The 13865-nt window shown below is 37.5% G+C and overlaps 1 protein-coding gene across 11 annotated transcripts in view; it reads left to right on the top strand.

Annotated features, from left to right (window-relative positions):
• Positions 1–13865, top strand: part of RABGAP1L (RAB GTPase activating protein 1 like) — an 865831-nt gene that overhangs the window by 189074 nt on the left and 662892 nt on the right. The window lies entirely within an intron of this gene.

Here is a 13865-nt window from a genome sequence, read left to right on the forward strand (position 1 = left end):
GTGGCCACCACCTTTGGGACTGTTCTTTATCAGACCTGAAGCCAGCGTAGTACAGGGTCTCATCCATGGCCTGTGGCTCTATTGCCTGGCTACTGCTGATGTTTATTTTAGGCCCAAGTGCTCTTCATTCAGCAGGTGATGAATCCTACCAAGAGTGGATTCCCTTTTCCCTTTTGACCTAGAGTGTGTCATGAAATGTTATCTGAGAGCAAGGGCCTGGAATGGGGGCTTCAGGACTCTGCTTGGTGCTTTATTTTACTATTGCTCAGCTGGTATTTAAGTTCCAGGACAAAGTCCTCTTTACTCTCCCCTCTGATTTCCTCAAATTGGAAGGAGTATCCACCAAAGCTGCAAGCTGCGCTGCCTAGAGTTACAGGAATGGTGACATAAGCACTCTCTTGGCCGCCCTACCTAGTGTCTGTCTAGGTCACTTGCACCTCATGTCTCCTTGCTCTAAGCCCAGCACAGCACCAGGACTTCCCCAGGGATTACAGTCCTTGTGGCCTAGACTGCTTTTCAAGTTTATTTAGGACCCCAGAGTGCTTTAGCCCGTGGTGGTGGGTCTACCTGGAACTCACTGACTGCCGGGATTCCCTCTTGCTAGGGCTGGTCTAAATGCTGCCTCCTTTGGCATGGGCTGAATTTTGTCCTGTGTTACTTTCTGCTGTAATAGGGCAGCAGTGAGTTCCAGTGCAAAGTTTCACAATCACTGTGCTCTGTCTCCCCCAAGTACACGGATTCTGTCTCTGCAACACACAGGCACTATCCAGGGATGAGGGAGTGATGGTGGGCAGTTCAAGACTGTCTTTTTTCCTCACTCCAGTGCCTCTTTCTTTGATAGCTACTCTGTCTTTACCATGTCTGGTATTCGAATTTGCTCAATAACTCAGTTTGGTTCTTTTCAGGAGTACAAATAGACTTTAGGAGGGGATTATACAAAAATCTGAATGCAGACATGAACGTGGTCTCACTGTTACTTCCTTGACTATCTGGTTTCATGTTGCTGTTTTGGCTAGTATTGTGGGCATTTCTCTTTTATTATTGCATTGTATTTTCCCTTTTAGAATTCCATGCTTGATTGAAGACAGTGATCTGCCCAGTTAGAGATGGGCTCTAACATGTAACATCTAACAGATGTTAACAAGCTTCTTTTTCATCCATTAGTTACGTTTGAGCTATCTTGATGGGTTCTTTCTTCTCTTCCACCACTTTGATTCTTTTTTTTAATTCAATTTAATTTTTATTAATTTTATTAATTAATTAATTTTTACCTTGCAGCTCCAGCTCAAAGGAAGCTTTGCTTCTAGTTACCTCCAACACTTGCTTAATTCTTTTATACTAATCGATTGGCTGCCTTATAAAAAGCCGTTCTTTGAATAATATGTTTAAAACTAATTCTTTCTGTAGCTATTTATGTATGTTCTTTCCTATCATCTGCAAAGTGCTTCTCTCCTCTGCCACTTCTCAATTTACTTTAAAAAAAGAGTCATAGATAATAAATTCAAATAGACATTCCTCAATTATTGAATGATAGCCATATGCTACCCTTATGATTAAGAAAGCATTTTCCTTAATATTGTTAACTGTTCTTCAGATAAGATATTTGACTGCCCTAGGTCTCGAGTATTTTTGACGGGTTTCAATGATTAATGATATGTTTTTATTAATCACTTATGCTTAGCAACTGCAGGGATTTTTTAATTAAAAACTTGTTATTAGATTCAGAATGACAGTGATGATGCTTAAGTTGGGAAAGAAATCATTTGAGTTGTGGTCTTTTCTACCTTGAATCTTCTCTCTATAATAAATCACCCTGCTTTTGACAGTGGGAAATGTTATAATATTTAAGAAATTAAAGATGATTTGTGTTAGCTTTAATGGTTTACATTTGTATGTCAGCTTTTCTGTAGAACAAGTATAGTATTCTGATTCTGTCATTTGAGAAACGAGAGATTATATTGCATTTAAGGTCATACACATGTGGTTTTAGTCTTTCACAGTCCAAAATGACCTAATTTACATGGAGGTAATGAAAATAGATCACTTTTATATTATTCTAGTTAGACAAGTATCATTATTACCTTTTCAGATCTGTGCTTCTTCCTAAAGGTTTGCATGATTAATAAGGTTTTGGGTTTTTTTCCTCTAGTGTGGTTAGAGGAAAGTTTATAGAACCTATTGTTGCCTATATTATTTTAAGCAAGGATTTGTTTACTAAAAACAGTAAAATTAAGAGAAAAATCTCTGAAGACCCTCAATCACAACATTTTATTTGTGTTTTACTTGGTAGATTTTAAAGTAATTCTCTGGTTAAAAAAAGAAAAAAAATTAGATTTTGTGTATTTTTGCCCCAATTTTGTGATTTATTTTTAACTTTATTTGAAAACAAAAAAGAATTGTGTGTATAGATACTTCTTTTATAATGTCAATTAATACTGATTCTGAAAATTTCCTTTTATTATTAGGATGAAAAGCATTGCTAATAGAAACACAATTTTTTTTCAAAGCAGGGAGTGACCAAAGTTGAGAGAAACAGCCCTGAAATTATTTTGATGGAAGTATCATACATATTTATTTTGTTTGATCTAAAAATTTACATCTATTGTATCTTATTTTGGTGTTGCACAATTAGCTACTGATCTCTGCATGTTAAAAATCAGTGATAAGAGATAAAACAAACTGGGAATGTGTTTTTAGTTACCTTTGAAGTGATAGGCATAAAACAGAAGACTCAATAACAATAATAGTAATTCAAAGAATGATAGCTAACACTTGGTACTACTGTGTGTCAGTTACTATGTGTGTGTCAGGTACTACTGTGTGTCAGTTACTATGTGTCAGTTACTATGTTTAGTACTTCATATATATTTTCATTTAATTTTGACAATACTATGTAATTAAGACTATTATTTCCATTCAGCACATGTTTAGATTGAAGAAAGTGATAGTCCTACTGTATGGGTCCGATGACATCTTGTATACTCTGTGTAGTACTGCTTGTTGAAGGATAACAGTAAACTGCAATAGATGAAGAAAATGTTCATGAAAGGGAGTTGAAGTTATGCATATTAAAGGAGACTTCACCAAATTCTGCTCCCTAAGTTAAGCGTAGTCTCTCAGAGATCTCTTCTAATGTTAAAATTTATAGAGGAAGTTGGGACTGCTAGTTAAGAATGTTCTTAACTTCCTTTCTTAACATCTTCATACTTTCCCAAAGTCCCAGTCAAAAGATAAAGTGCCCTCTTGATCAGTCACATCCACAAATCTGGGCACTTTCATATTTTTAAGGAATGTACACAATTCTTTGTCTTTGTCTCTCTATTGTTTTTCCTCACCCTAAGTGTGTGAACATATTCCAAAAATAAAGCACTAACAAAAAAATTCTTTTATTTATTTCACATTCGAGTGTCATATACTAGATGCTACTATGTAAAGACAAATAAGATATAGTCTCAGCACTCAAAGAGCCTGGATTCTAGGAAAGATAAAAGACATGTAAACGTGAATGTTGTACATATTAAACACACGAGTAAATAAAACCAAACATGTTTTCATATAGTTTTATATGTATTATAGTAGAAGTCTACATAGGAGCAAAAAGGAAGGACTGGCCAGTTTTCCAGGAAATAGTGGTTGATAAAGGGAGCATAAGGCTTGAATTGACTCTGCAATTCTCTTTTGCTAGATTAACCTGTCTCTCATCTTTCTATATTTCCTGCGTTGGGTAAAGAAAAGCATACATTTAATGTCTCCACTTTTGGTTCATGTATTCCTCAAACCTGTGCCAGTAGGCATTCATGTTTGTTAAATGATAATGGCTTATGATAGCTAACATTTATAGAGCTCTTGCCCTTTGCCAGGCACCCTAGTAACATGTTTCACATATAGTAACTTGCTTATTTCTTACAGCTACTCTTTAAGATAAGTACTGTTATCGTCCCCATGTTAGATACAGACAGCTGAAGCACAGAGAGGTTAAATACCTTGACCGGTATCACAACTAATAAATGTTGGAACTGGGCTTCAAATCTAGGCCGTTTGGCTTTGGGACCTATGCGTTATGAGTGACTCGCGAACAAAATTCTCTAAAAAGGAATTCGAGGAAAAGGGACTTTTTTTTTTTTCCAGTGAACAGTTTGCAAACCAGGGAAACATAGGCTTCAGTGTAAAATGACGAATGCATTTCAGAGAACAAAGAGAAGGTTTGGATTTTATAGAAAAATATGCTTCCCAAATTCTCAATCAGGTCCATTTATGCAAATGAAAGATTTAAATTCATGTAGTTCCGAATAGTTGGCACAGTGGAGTTCTGAGTCGTTGCTACAGCTGAGCCCTAATTGGCTGGGGCAGGTGAGTCCTGATTGGTTGGTTTCCAAGCTCTAAACCAGAGGTCTCTGTCAGATGTTTCTTTCAAATGGCTGGCGGGTGGTGTAGGGTTTTTGGTTTATTTATCTTGGCACAGACATCAGGAACTGGTTTGGCTTAATTATAGAAAGGGAGGGCCTGTGACACTTTCACATCTTTCTGAGAACACAGAGTACATGACTGCTCCTTCACCCAGCATGGCCGCCTGTGCTGTCTTAATTTTGAGCATATCAGTTAGCCACAGGGAGTCCATTTTGTCTGTTGGATAGGGGTATACTTTAACAGACTGAATGAAGCTAGTTGCCTTTTACCCATGTCTGCACACAAATGCTTATATACTAAAGTTCATTTATTTCCAAGGCATATATTTTTCCTAGTTTTAATGGGTTTTCCTTTGTCCTCTCCCTTCACTCATTCAGGAAATTTTGAATACTCTTATGGCCAAGTACTAATCTAGCATTGAAAATACAGAAATAAAAGTGGCCATTACTATCACGAAACTCATAGTATGATGGGAGAAAATGTAGAGGAAAATTATAATTATAATATGACATGCTAAGTGCTATGATGATATGGGCCTAGAGGGGGCAGTATTTAACCCAGCCAGAAAAGGGTAACCCCTAACCTGAATTATGATGGAAAAGTAGGATTTAGCTAAGCTTCTTTCTATTATTTGTCCTCCCTATTTTTTTCTATGTATAATGGGATACAGTTGCTTTTTCAAAACCTTCAATTACCCGTTTACATATCTGCACAGTTGCATTGTTCCTTCTGTTTTCTTCTTTGTCATGTTCTACTTGCAGGCTTTCTCGGTGTGTCTTTTACTGCACTTTGGTCTCCAGTGTCTTTTTCATTCTTATTTCCTTTTTAGTTTATTCATCCTATCTAGAAACTTGTCTTATCTACTACAGTAGGAAATTCAATTTACTTTTCTTCAGCTCCTTTCTTCCTCTCTGGCAGGCTGCCAAGTGTTTAAAATACTCATGATTATTGGTTTCTTCAGAGAGGAAGATAGATCTGGGTCATACGCTTGATGTCACTGGGATATTCATTTCATTTTTGTTCTTTCTGGGCATCAAGGGGAATTTTACCCCTTGAAGTCTCTCAATTAAATCTTGCCCCCAATTTACTGTTTCTTGGGCATGTTCCTTTAATGTGCCTAGCTTTTCTATTTTTGGCATGAGTGCCCAACATTTACTGGATATTGGCACTTGGCACACAGACTGGTATCTGCTGAATGCCAGATACAGCCTCCTTTACAAAACATGATGGGAAAAATTATAAGGGAAGGTAGTATTTGACTCTGGATTCAAACACAGGTTGAATTCTAACCTTTTATCGTTTATTAGCATGGTAACCTTGGGCAAGTTACTTAACCTCTCTCTGCCTCAATTTTCTAATTTTTAAAATGGGCAAACTAATAGTGACTACCTCATTAGGTTTTTAGAGGATTAAATGGGTTAATGCCTTCAAAATTTAGAACAGTGAGTGGAATATAGATAAAAAAGGAAGACATTTCATAAGAGCCTGGGGTTCCCAGCCTCTCTGGCCAAGTACTGTTTTTCCATACAACTGTTTGGCCCCTGATTTGCTGTTGCCTCTCCCTTACTTGTTCATCAGGGATCTGGTTTTACTTCAAATTGTGCTTATTATCTTTTATTTTCCTGTGGTTCTCGTCTGCTAATCTAGGTTTTTATAGTTCTAATATCCTTTTGTAGTGGAAAATAATTTGGGAGATTGTCAGGAAGACAATAATTGTTGTTAACAGTGAGATTTTATTGGCTTATCGTTGGGGTTTATAATAATAGGTTTCTGTTTCATATAGCAATAGGGATTGTTCAAAAGTTAAAATTTTTTTTGCCATGCTTTTTATCATTATGCATACTTATAAGAGATTAGGATATTTCAGAAATATAGAACTCAGAAATAAAAGAAGTATTCCCTAACTATTTAGTGCTTGCTATGTGATAAGATACTGTTGGAGGTACTGAAACATAATTGCTATTAATAGTTTGGCATAATTTCTTACAGTTTTTTAAAAAAGATCTGTATAGTCATAAAAGTTACATTATTTATGAAACTAAGAATGATAATGTTTTGTTTTGTTTTGCAGGAAAAGTCAACCCTAATAATATGCTCTAGAGAAACTAACGCTTACTTAGATGTTTTTAACATTATAGTAAACTAATATGCCAAGCTTCAAAATGACCAAACATATAACTTGTAGCTGGGGTATTTTGGTGCATTTGGCATTATACCATAATTTACAGTATACAACATCTGAGGACTTTTAGCAGTATCTTGGCACAACAGACTAACTCCTCCCATCCCATCAGAAGTGGAGGGAGGAACTCTTTTCTCCCCATAAATTCTTGATTTTTAATTAATTAACTACTTTTTCTAGTTTTCATCTCCTCTTTTAATATTGGACTTGATATTTACCTTTCTTATTCATTTTATTTATTTTTTAAATTTTGGCCGGGCATGGTGGCTCACGCCTGTAATCCCAGCACTTTGGGAGGCCAAGGCAGGCGGATCACAAGGTCAGGAGATCGAGACCATCCTGGCTAACACGGTGAAACGCCGTCTCTACTAAAAAATACAAAAAATTAGCTGGGCGTGGTGGTGAGTGCCTGTAGTCCCAGCTACTCAGGAGGCTGAAGCAGGAGAATGGCATGAACCCGGGAGGCGGAGCTTGCAGTGAGCGGAGATGGTGCCACTGCACTCCAGCCTGGGCGACAGAGCGGGACTCCGTCTCAAAAAAAAAAAAAAAAAATTTGTGGATATATAGTAGCTGTATATAGTTATATGATACATGAGCTATTTTGGTACAGCCATGCATTGCATAATAATGACATCATGGAAAATTGTGTATCTATCATCTGAAACAGCCTTTGTGTTAAAACAATCCTAGTATACTCTTAGTTATTTTAAAATGTACAATTATTATTGATTATAGTCTCCCTATTGTATTATTAACTACTAATTTTATTCATTATTTCTTTTTTTTTTTTGAGACAGAGTTTCATTCTTGTTGCCCAGGCTGGAGTGCAGTGGTGAGATCTCGATCTTGGCTCACTGCAACCTCCGCCTCCCAGGTTCAAGTGATTCTCCTGCCTCAGCCTCTTGAGTAGCTGGGATTACAGGCATGCACCGCCACACCCAGGTAATTTTGTATTTTTAGTAGAGATGGGATTTCTCCATGTTGGTCAGGCTGTTCTTGAACTCCTGACCTCAGGTGATCCACCCACCTCAGCCTCCCAAAGTCCTGGGATTACAGGCGTGAGCCACAGCGCCTGGCCTCCTTTTTTTTTTTTTTTTTGGGAATAGAGTCTCGCTCTGTTGCCCAGGCTGGAGTGTAGTGGTGTGATCTTGGCTCACAGCAACCTCCTCCTCCTAGATTCAAGCAATTCTCATGCCTCAGCTTCCAGAGTAGCTGGGACTACAGACGTGCGCCACCACATCCGGCTGATTTTTGTATTTTGAGTAGACACGGGGTTTCACCATGTTGGCCAGGCTGGTCTCAAACTTCTGACCTCAGGTGATCCGCCTGCCTTGCCCTTCCAGAGTCCTAGGATTACAGGTGAGCCACGATGCCTGGCCTCTATTCATTATTTCTAACTTTATTTTTTTAACCCATTAACTATCCCTACCTCCACCCTGTCCCCCTACTACCTTTCCCATCTTTTGGTAACCATCCTTCTATTCTCTATCTCCCTGAGTTCAGTTGTTTTAATTTTTAGCTCCTCCAGATAAGTGAGTACATTTGATGTTTGTCTTTCTGTTCCTGGCTTATTCACTTAACAAAATGACCTCCAGTTCCAATCATGTTGTTGCAAATGACAGACTCTCATTCTTTTCTGTGGCTGAATAGTATTCCATTGTGTATATGTACCACATTTCCTTTATCCATTCATCTGTTGATGAATGGATAAAGCAGCTTAGGTTGCTTCCAAATCTTGGCTGTTGTGAGTAGTGCTGCAATAAACATGGGAGTGCAGATATCTCTTTAATATACTCATTTCCTTTCTTGTGGGTGTATACCCAGCAGTGGGATTGCTGGATCCATATAGTAGCTCTATTTTTGTTTTTTTGAGGAAACTCCAAACTGTTCTCCATAGTGGCTGTACTAATTTACATTCCCACCAACAGTGTACAAAAATTCCCTTTTCTATACATCCTCACCAATATTTGCTGTTGCATGACTTTTAGATATAAGCTATTTCAACTGGGGTGTGATGATAGCTCATTGTAGTTTTGATTTGCATTTTCCTGATGATCAATGACATTGAGCACCTTCTCATATGCCTCTTTGCCATCTGTATCTCTTTTGAGAAACTTCTATTAAAATCTTTTGTCCATTTTTAAATTGGATTTTTATATTCTTTTCTATGGAGTTGTTTTAGCTCCTTATATATTCTGGCTATTAATCCATTGTCAGTTGGGTAGTTTGCAAATATTTTCTCCCATTCTGTGGGTTGTCTCTTCACTTTGTTGATTGTATCCTTTGCTGTGCAGAAGCTTTTTAACTTGATATGATCTCATTTGTTCATGTTTGCTTTGGTTGCCTGTGCTTGTGGGATATTACTCAATAAGTTTTTGCTCAGATTGATGTTCTCGAGAGTTTCCCCAATGTTTTCTTGTAGTAGCTTCCTAGGTTTAGGTCTTAGATTTAAGTCTTTAATCCATTTTGATTTGGTTTTTGTATATGGTAAGAGTTAGGGGCCTAGTTTCATCCCTCTGCCTATGGATATTCAGTTTTCCCGGCACCATTTATTGAAGAGACTATCCTTTCTCGAATGTATATTCTTGGCATCTTTGTCAAAAGAGAGTTCACTGTAGATGCGTGGACTTAGTTTCTGTGTTCTGTCTTCTGTTCCATTGGTCTCTATGTCTTTTTTCATGCAAGTCCCATGCTGTTTTGGTTACTGTAGCTCTGTGGTATAATTTGAAGTCAGTAATGTGATTGCTCCAGTTTTTTTTTTTTTTTTTTTTTTTTGCTCAGAATAGCTTTGACTATTCTGAGTCTATTGTGATTTCATATAAATTTTAGGATGTTTTTTCTATTTCTGTGAAGAATGTCATTGGTATTTTGGTAGGGATTACATTGAATCTGTAGATTGCTTTGGGTAGTCTGGACATTTAAAGGATATTGATTCTTCCAGTCCATGAACATGAAATATATTTGTATTTTTTGGCGTCCTCTTCAGTTTTTTCATCAGCATTTTATAGTTTTTATTATAGAGATCTTTCACTTCTTTGGTTGAGTTAATTTGTATGTATTTAATTTTATTTGTAGCCATTATAAATGGGATTACTTTTTTGATTTCCTTTTTAAATTGTTCACTGTTGGCATATAGAAATGCTACTGATTTTTGTATGTTTATTTTATATCCTGAAACTTTATTGAATTTATCAGTTCTAGTGGTTTTTTTAGTGGAGACTTCAGTTTTTTCCAAATATAAGATCGTATCATCTGCAAGCAAGTTTAATGTGACTTCTTCCTTTGCAGTATGAATGTCCTTTATTTCTACTTTTTAAAAAAACGCTTTTATTTTAAGTTCTGTGGTACATGTGCAGATTGTTACATAGGTAAATGTGTGTCATGGGGGTTTGTTTTACAGATTATTTAATCATCCAGGTATTAAGTCTAGTACCCATTAATTACTTTTCCTGATCCTCTGCCTCCTCTCACCCTCAGCCATCCGATAGGCCCTAGTGTGTATTGTTCCCCTCTATGTGCCCATGTGTTCTCACCATTCAGCTCCCACTTGTAAGTGAGAACACGCACTATTCAGTTTTTTGTTCCTGCATTAGTTTTCTAAGGATGATGGTCTCCATCTCCATCCATGTCCCTGCAAAGGACATGATCTCATTTTTTTTATGGCTACATATTATTCCATTGTGTATATGTGCCACATTTTCTTTATCCAGTCTATCATTGATGGGCATTTAGGTTGATTTCATGTCTTTGCTATTGTGAATAGTTTTGCAATGAATATACATGTGCATGTGTCTTTATAATAGAACAATTTATATTTCTTTGGGTATACCCAGTAATGGGATTGCTGGATCAAATGGTATTTCTGTCTTTAGGTCTTTGAGGAATCACCACACTGTCTTCCACAAAGGCAGAACTAACTTACACTTCCACCAACAGTGTATAAGCATTTCTTTTTCTCCACAACCTCGCCAGCATGTGTTATTTTTGACTTTTTAATAATAGCCATTCTGACTGGTGTGAAATGGTATCTCATTGTGGTTTTGATTTGTATTTCTCTAATGATCAGTGTTGTTGAGGTTTTTTCATTGATTCTTGGCCCCATGTATGTCTTTTTTTGAGAGACGTTTGTTCATGTCCTTTGCCCACTTTTTAATGGGGTTGTTTTTCTCTTGTAAATTTGTTTAAGTTACTTATAGATGCTGGATATTAGACTTTTGTCAGATGCATAAATTGCAAAAATGTTCTCCCATTCTGTAGGCTGTCCGTTTACTCTGTTGGTAGTGTTTTGTTGTTACTGTTGTTTTTGCTGTGCCAGAAGATCTTCAGTTTAATTAGATACCATTTATCAATTTTTGCTGTTGTTGCAGTTGCTTTTGGCATCTTCATCATGAAATCTTTGTGCTGATGTCTCGAATGGAATTGCTGAGGTTGTCTTTAAGGGTTTTTATAGTTTCGGGTTTTACATTTAAGTCAATAATCTATCTTGAGTTGATTTTTTGTGCATGGTGTAAGGAAGGGGTCCAGTTTTAATCTTCTGCATATGGCTAGCCAGTTATCCCAGTGCCATTTATTGAATAGGAAATCATTTCCCCATTGCTTGCTTTTGTCAGATTTGTTGCAGATAGTTGTAGATGTGCGATCTTATTGCTGGGTTCTCTGTTCTGGTCCATTGGTCTATGTGTCTGTTCTTATATCAGTGCCATGCTGTCTTGGTTACCGTAGCCCTGTAGTATAGTTTGAAGTAATGTAGCATGATGTCTCCAGCTTTGTTTCTTTTTGCTTAGGATTGCCTTGGCTATTCAAGCTTTTCTGGGGTTCCATATGAATTTTAAAATAGTTTTTTCTAGTTCTTTGAAGAATGTCAATGGTAGTTTAATAGAAGTAGCATTGAATATGTAAATTGCACTGGGCAGTTTGGCCATTTTCACAATATTGCTTCTTCCTGTGTATGAGCGTGGAATGTTTTTCATTTGTTTTTGTCATCTCTGATTTCTTTGAGCAGTGGTTTGTAGTTCTCCTTGTAGTGATCTTTCACTTCCCTAGTTAGCTGTATTCCTAGGTTGAATGTCCTTTATTTCTTTCTCTTGTATGACTGCTTTAGCTAGAACTTTCAGTACTTTGCTGGATAACAGTGGTGACAGTGGGCATCCTTGTCTTGTTCTAGATCTTAGAAGAAAGACTTTCAGTTTTTCCCCATTCAGTATGATACTAGCTGTGGGTCTCTCATATTTGGCTTTTGTTATATTGAGGTATGTTTCTTCTATCCCCATTTTTTTGAGGGTTTTTATTATGAAGGAATGATGAAGTTTATTGAGTGCTTTTTCAGCGTTAATTGAAATGCTCATATGGTTTTTGTACTTCATTCTGTTGATATGATGGATCACATTGATTTATTTGCATATGTCGAACCATTCTTACATCCCAGGGATAAATCCTATTTGGTCATGATGAATGATCCTTTTAATGTATTGTTGAATTCATGTTTGCTTGTATTTTGTTGCCAATTTTTGGATCAGTGTACATCACTGATATTGGCCTACAGTTTCCCTTTTTTGATATGTCTTTGGTTTTGGTATCAGGGTAATACTGGCCTCCTAGAGTAAGTTTGGAAGTATTCCCTCTTCCTCTGTTTTTCAGAATAGTTTGGGTAGGATTGGTATTAGTTCTTTAAATATTTGATAGAGTTCAGCAGTGAAGCCATCAAGTCTCAAGTTATTCTTTACTTAGAGGCTTTATTACGACTTCGATCTTGTTACTTCTTATTGTTCTGTTCAGCTTTTGGATTTCTTCATGGTTCAATGTTGGTAGGTTGTATATGTCTAGGAATTTATTAATTTCTTCTAGATTTTTCCATTTATTGGCATATGGTTGCTCATAGTAGCCACAAATGATCCTTTGAATTTCTGCAGTATCCATTGTAATGTCTCTTTTTTATCTCCAATTTTATTTATTTTGCATTGTGCTGGGTCACCCCTGAAACCAGCATGTCTCAGAGCCCAAGATCAATGGTGTACTCCGTGGGTATCAGTGGTGGTTGTTCAGGGCCCAAGGGTTCTTTACTTAGCAGATGATAAATCCTTCCAGGACTGGGTTCTTCCCTCAAGGCAGTGGGATCCTTTTTGGCCCAGGGTGTGTCTAGAAGTGTCGTCCAGGAGCTGGGGCCTGGAATTGAGGCCTCATGACTCTGCCCATTACCTTAGTCTGTTGTGAGTGACCTGGTGTCCAAGATGCAAGACAGAGTCCTCTTTATTCTTTGATGTCCTCTCCTTAAGAGAAAGAAGGAGACACTTTCTTGCTGGTAGCTTCACTGCCTGGGGTTGGGGGAGTGGTGACGCAAGCACTCCCTTAGCCGTGCCAGCTGGTGTCTCTCTGGGTCACATGCCACCCTATTTCACTAGCTCTAAGTCAAGCCTCGTGCTAGGAGTTGCCTAGGAATTGCAGTCTTTGCATTCTAGATGGCTTTCAAGTTTACCTAGGATCCCAGAGCATTTCAGCCCACAGTGTTGAGGCTTGCTGAGCAACTCAAGTTCCATCTGCTGCGATGGGTGTTTGCGATGGGTGTTTCCCTGCTGGCTAGGGCTGGTCCAAATGCTCCCTCTGTGTGTGGGAGCTAGCTGAACCTAGGATGGGTCTGTCCTCCGCTGTGACAGGGCAGCAGTGAATTCAATGTGAAGTCCCCCAGTTGCTGTGTTCTTTATCCCCAAAGTGCACAAATTGCCTTTCTGCACCACACGGTGGCTGCTGAAGGATGTGGGTGGGGTGGTATCAGCAACTCAGGACTGTGTCGCCATCCTTCCTCAATGCCTCTTTTGGTAATACAAAGTTAAAACCATGCGCTGTGATTGCTCACCTGATGTTTGGTTCTTATGACAGTTTTTCTGTGTGCAGATGGTTGTTAAAATTTGGTGTTCCAGGGAGTGTGGGGGTGTGATTGGTGTAGGCTTCTATTCTGTCATCTTACTCTGCCCTCTGAACTTTAATTTATACCATACAAGAAATCAGAGTGAAAGGTAAACAACAAGGTTACAATGTAACTCTATTATAAATTTTGATTTTTTTTTTTGGTGACAAATGTCAGTATATTTTTGTCTTTGGAGCTATAAATTATTTAATTTAGCAAGCTCTAAAGCTTATAAAATTTAACTTCTCAAGAAGTCTAGCACTTTATGGCTATTAATTTTACTATCAAAATATCCAGGGTACTGAGTTCATTTTAATAATTATAATTCTTCTAAACATCATTTGAAGAATTATTTGTGGACACTAGACTCAAGAC

The sequence above is a fragment of the Symphalangus syndactylus genome, chromosome 12 (assembly GCF_028878055.3).
Source record: "Symphalangus syndactylus isolate Jambi chromosome 12, NHGRI_mSymSyn1-v2.1_pri, whole genome shotgun sequence".
Lineage (NCBI taxonomy): Eukaryota > Metazoa > Chordata > Mammalia > Primates > Hylobatidae > Symphalangus > Symphalangus syndactylus.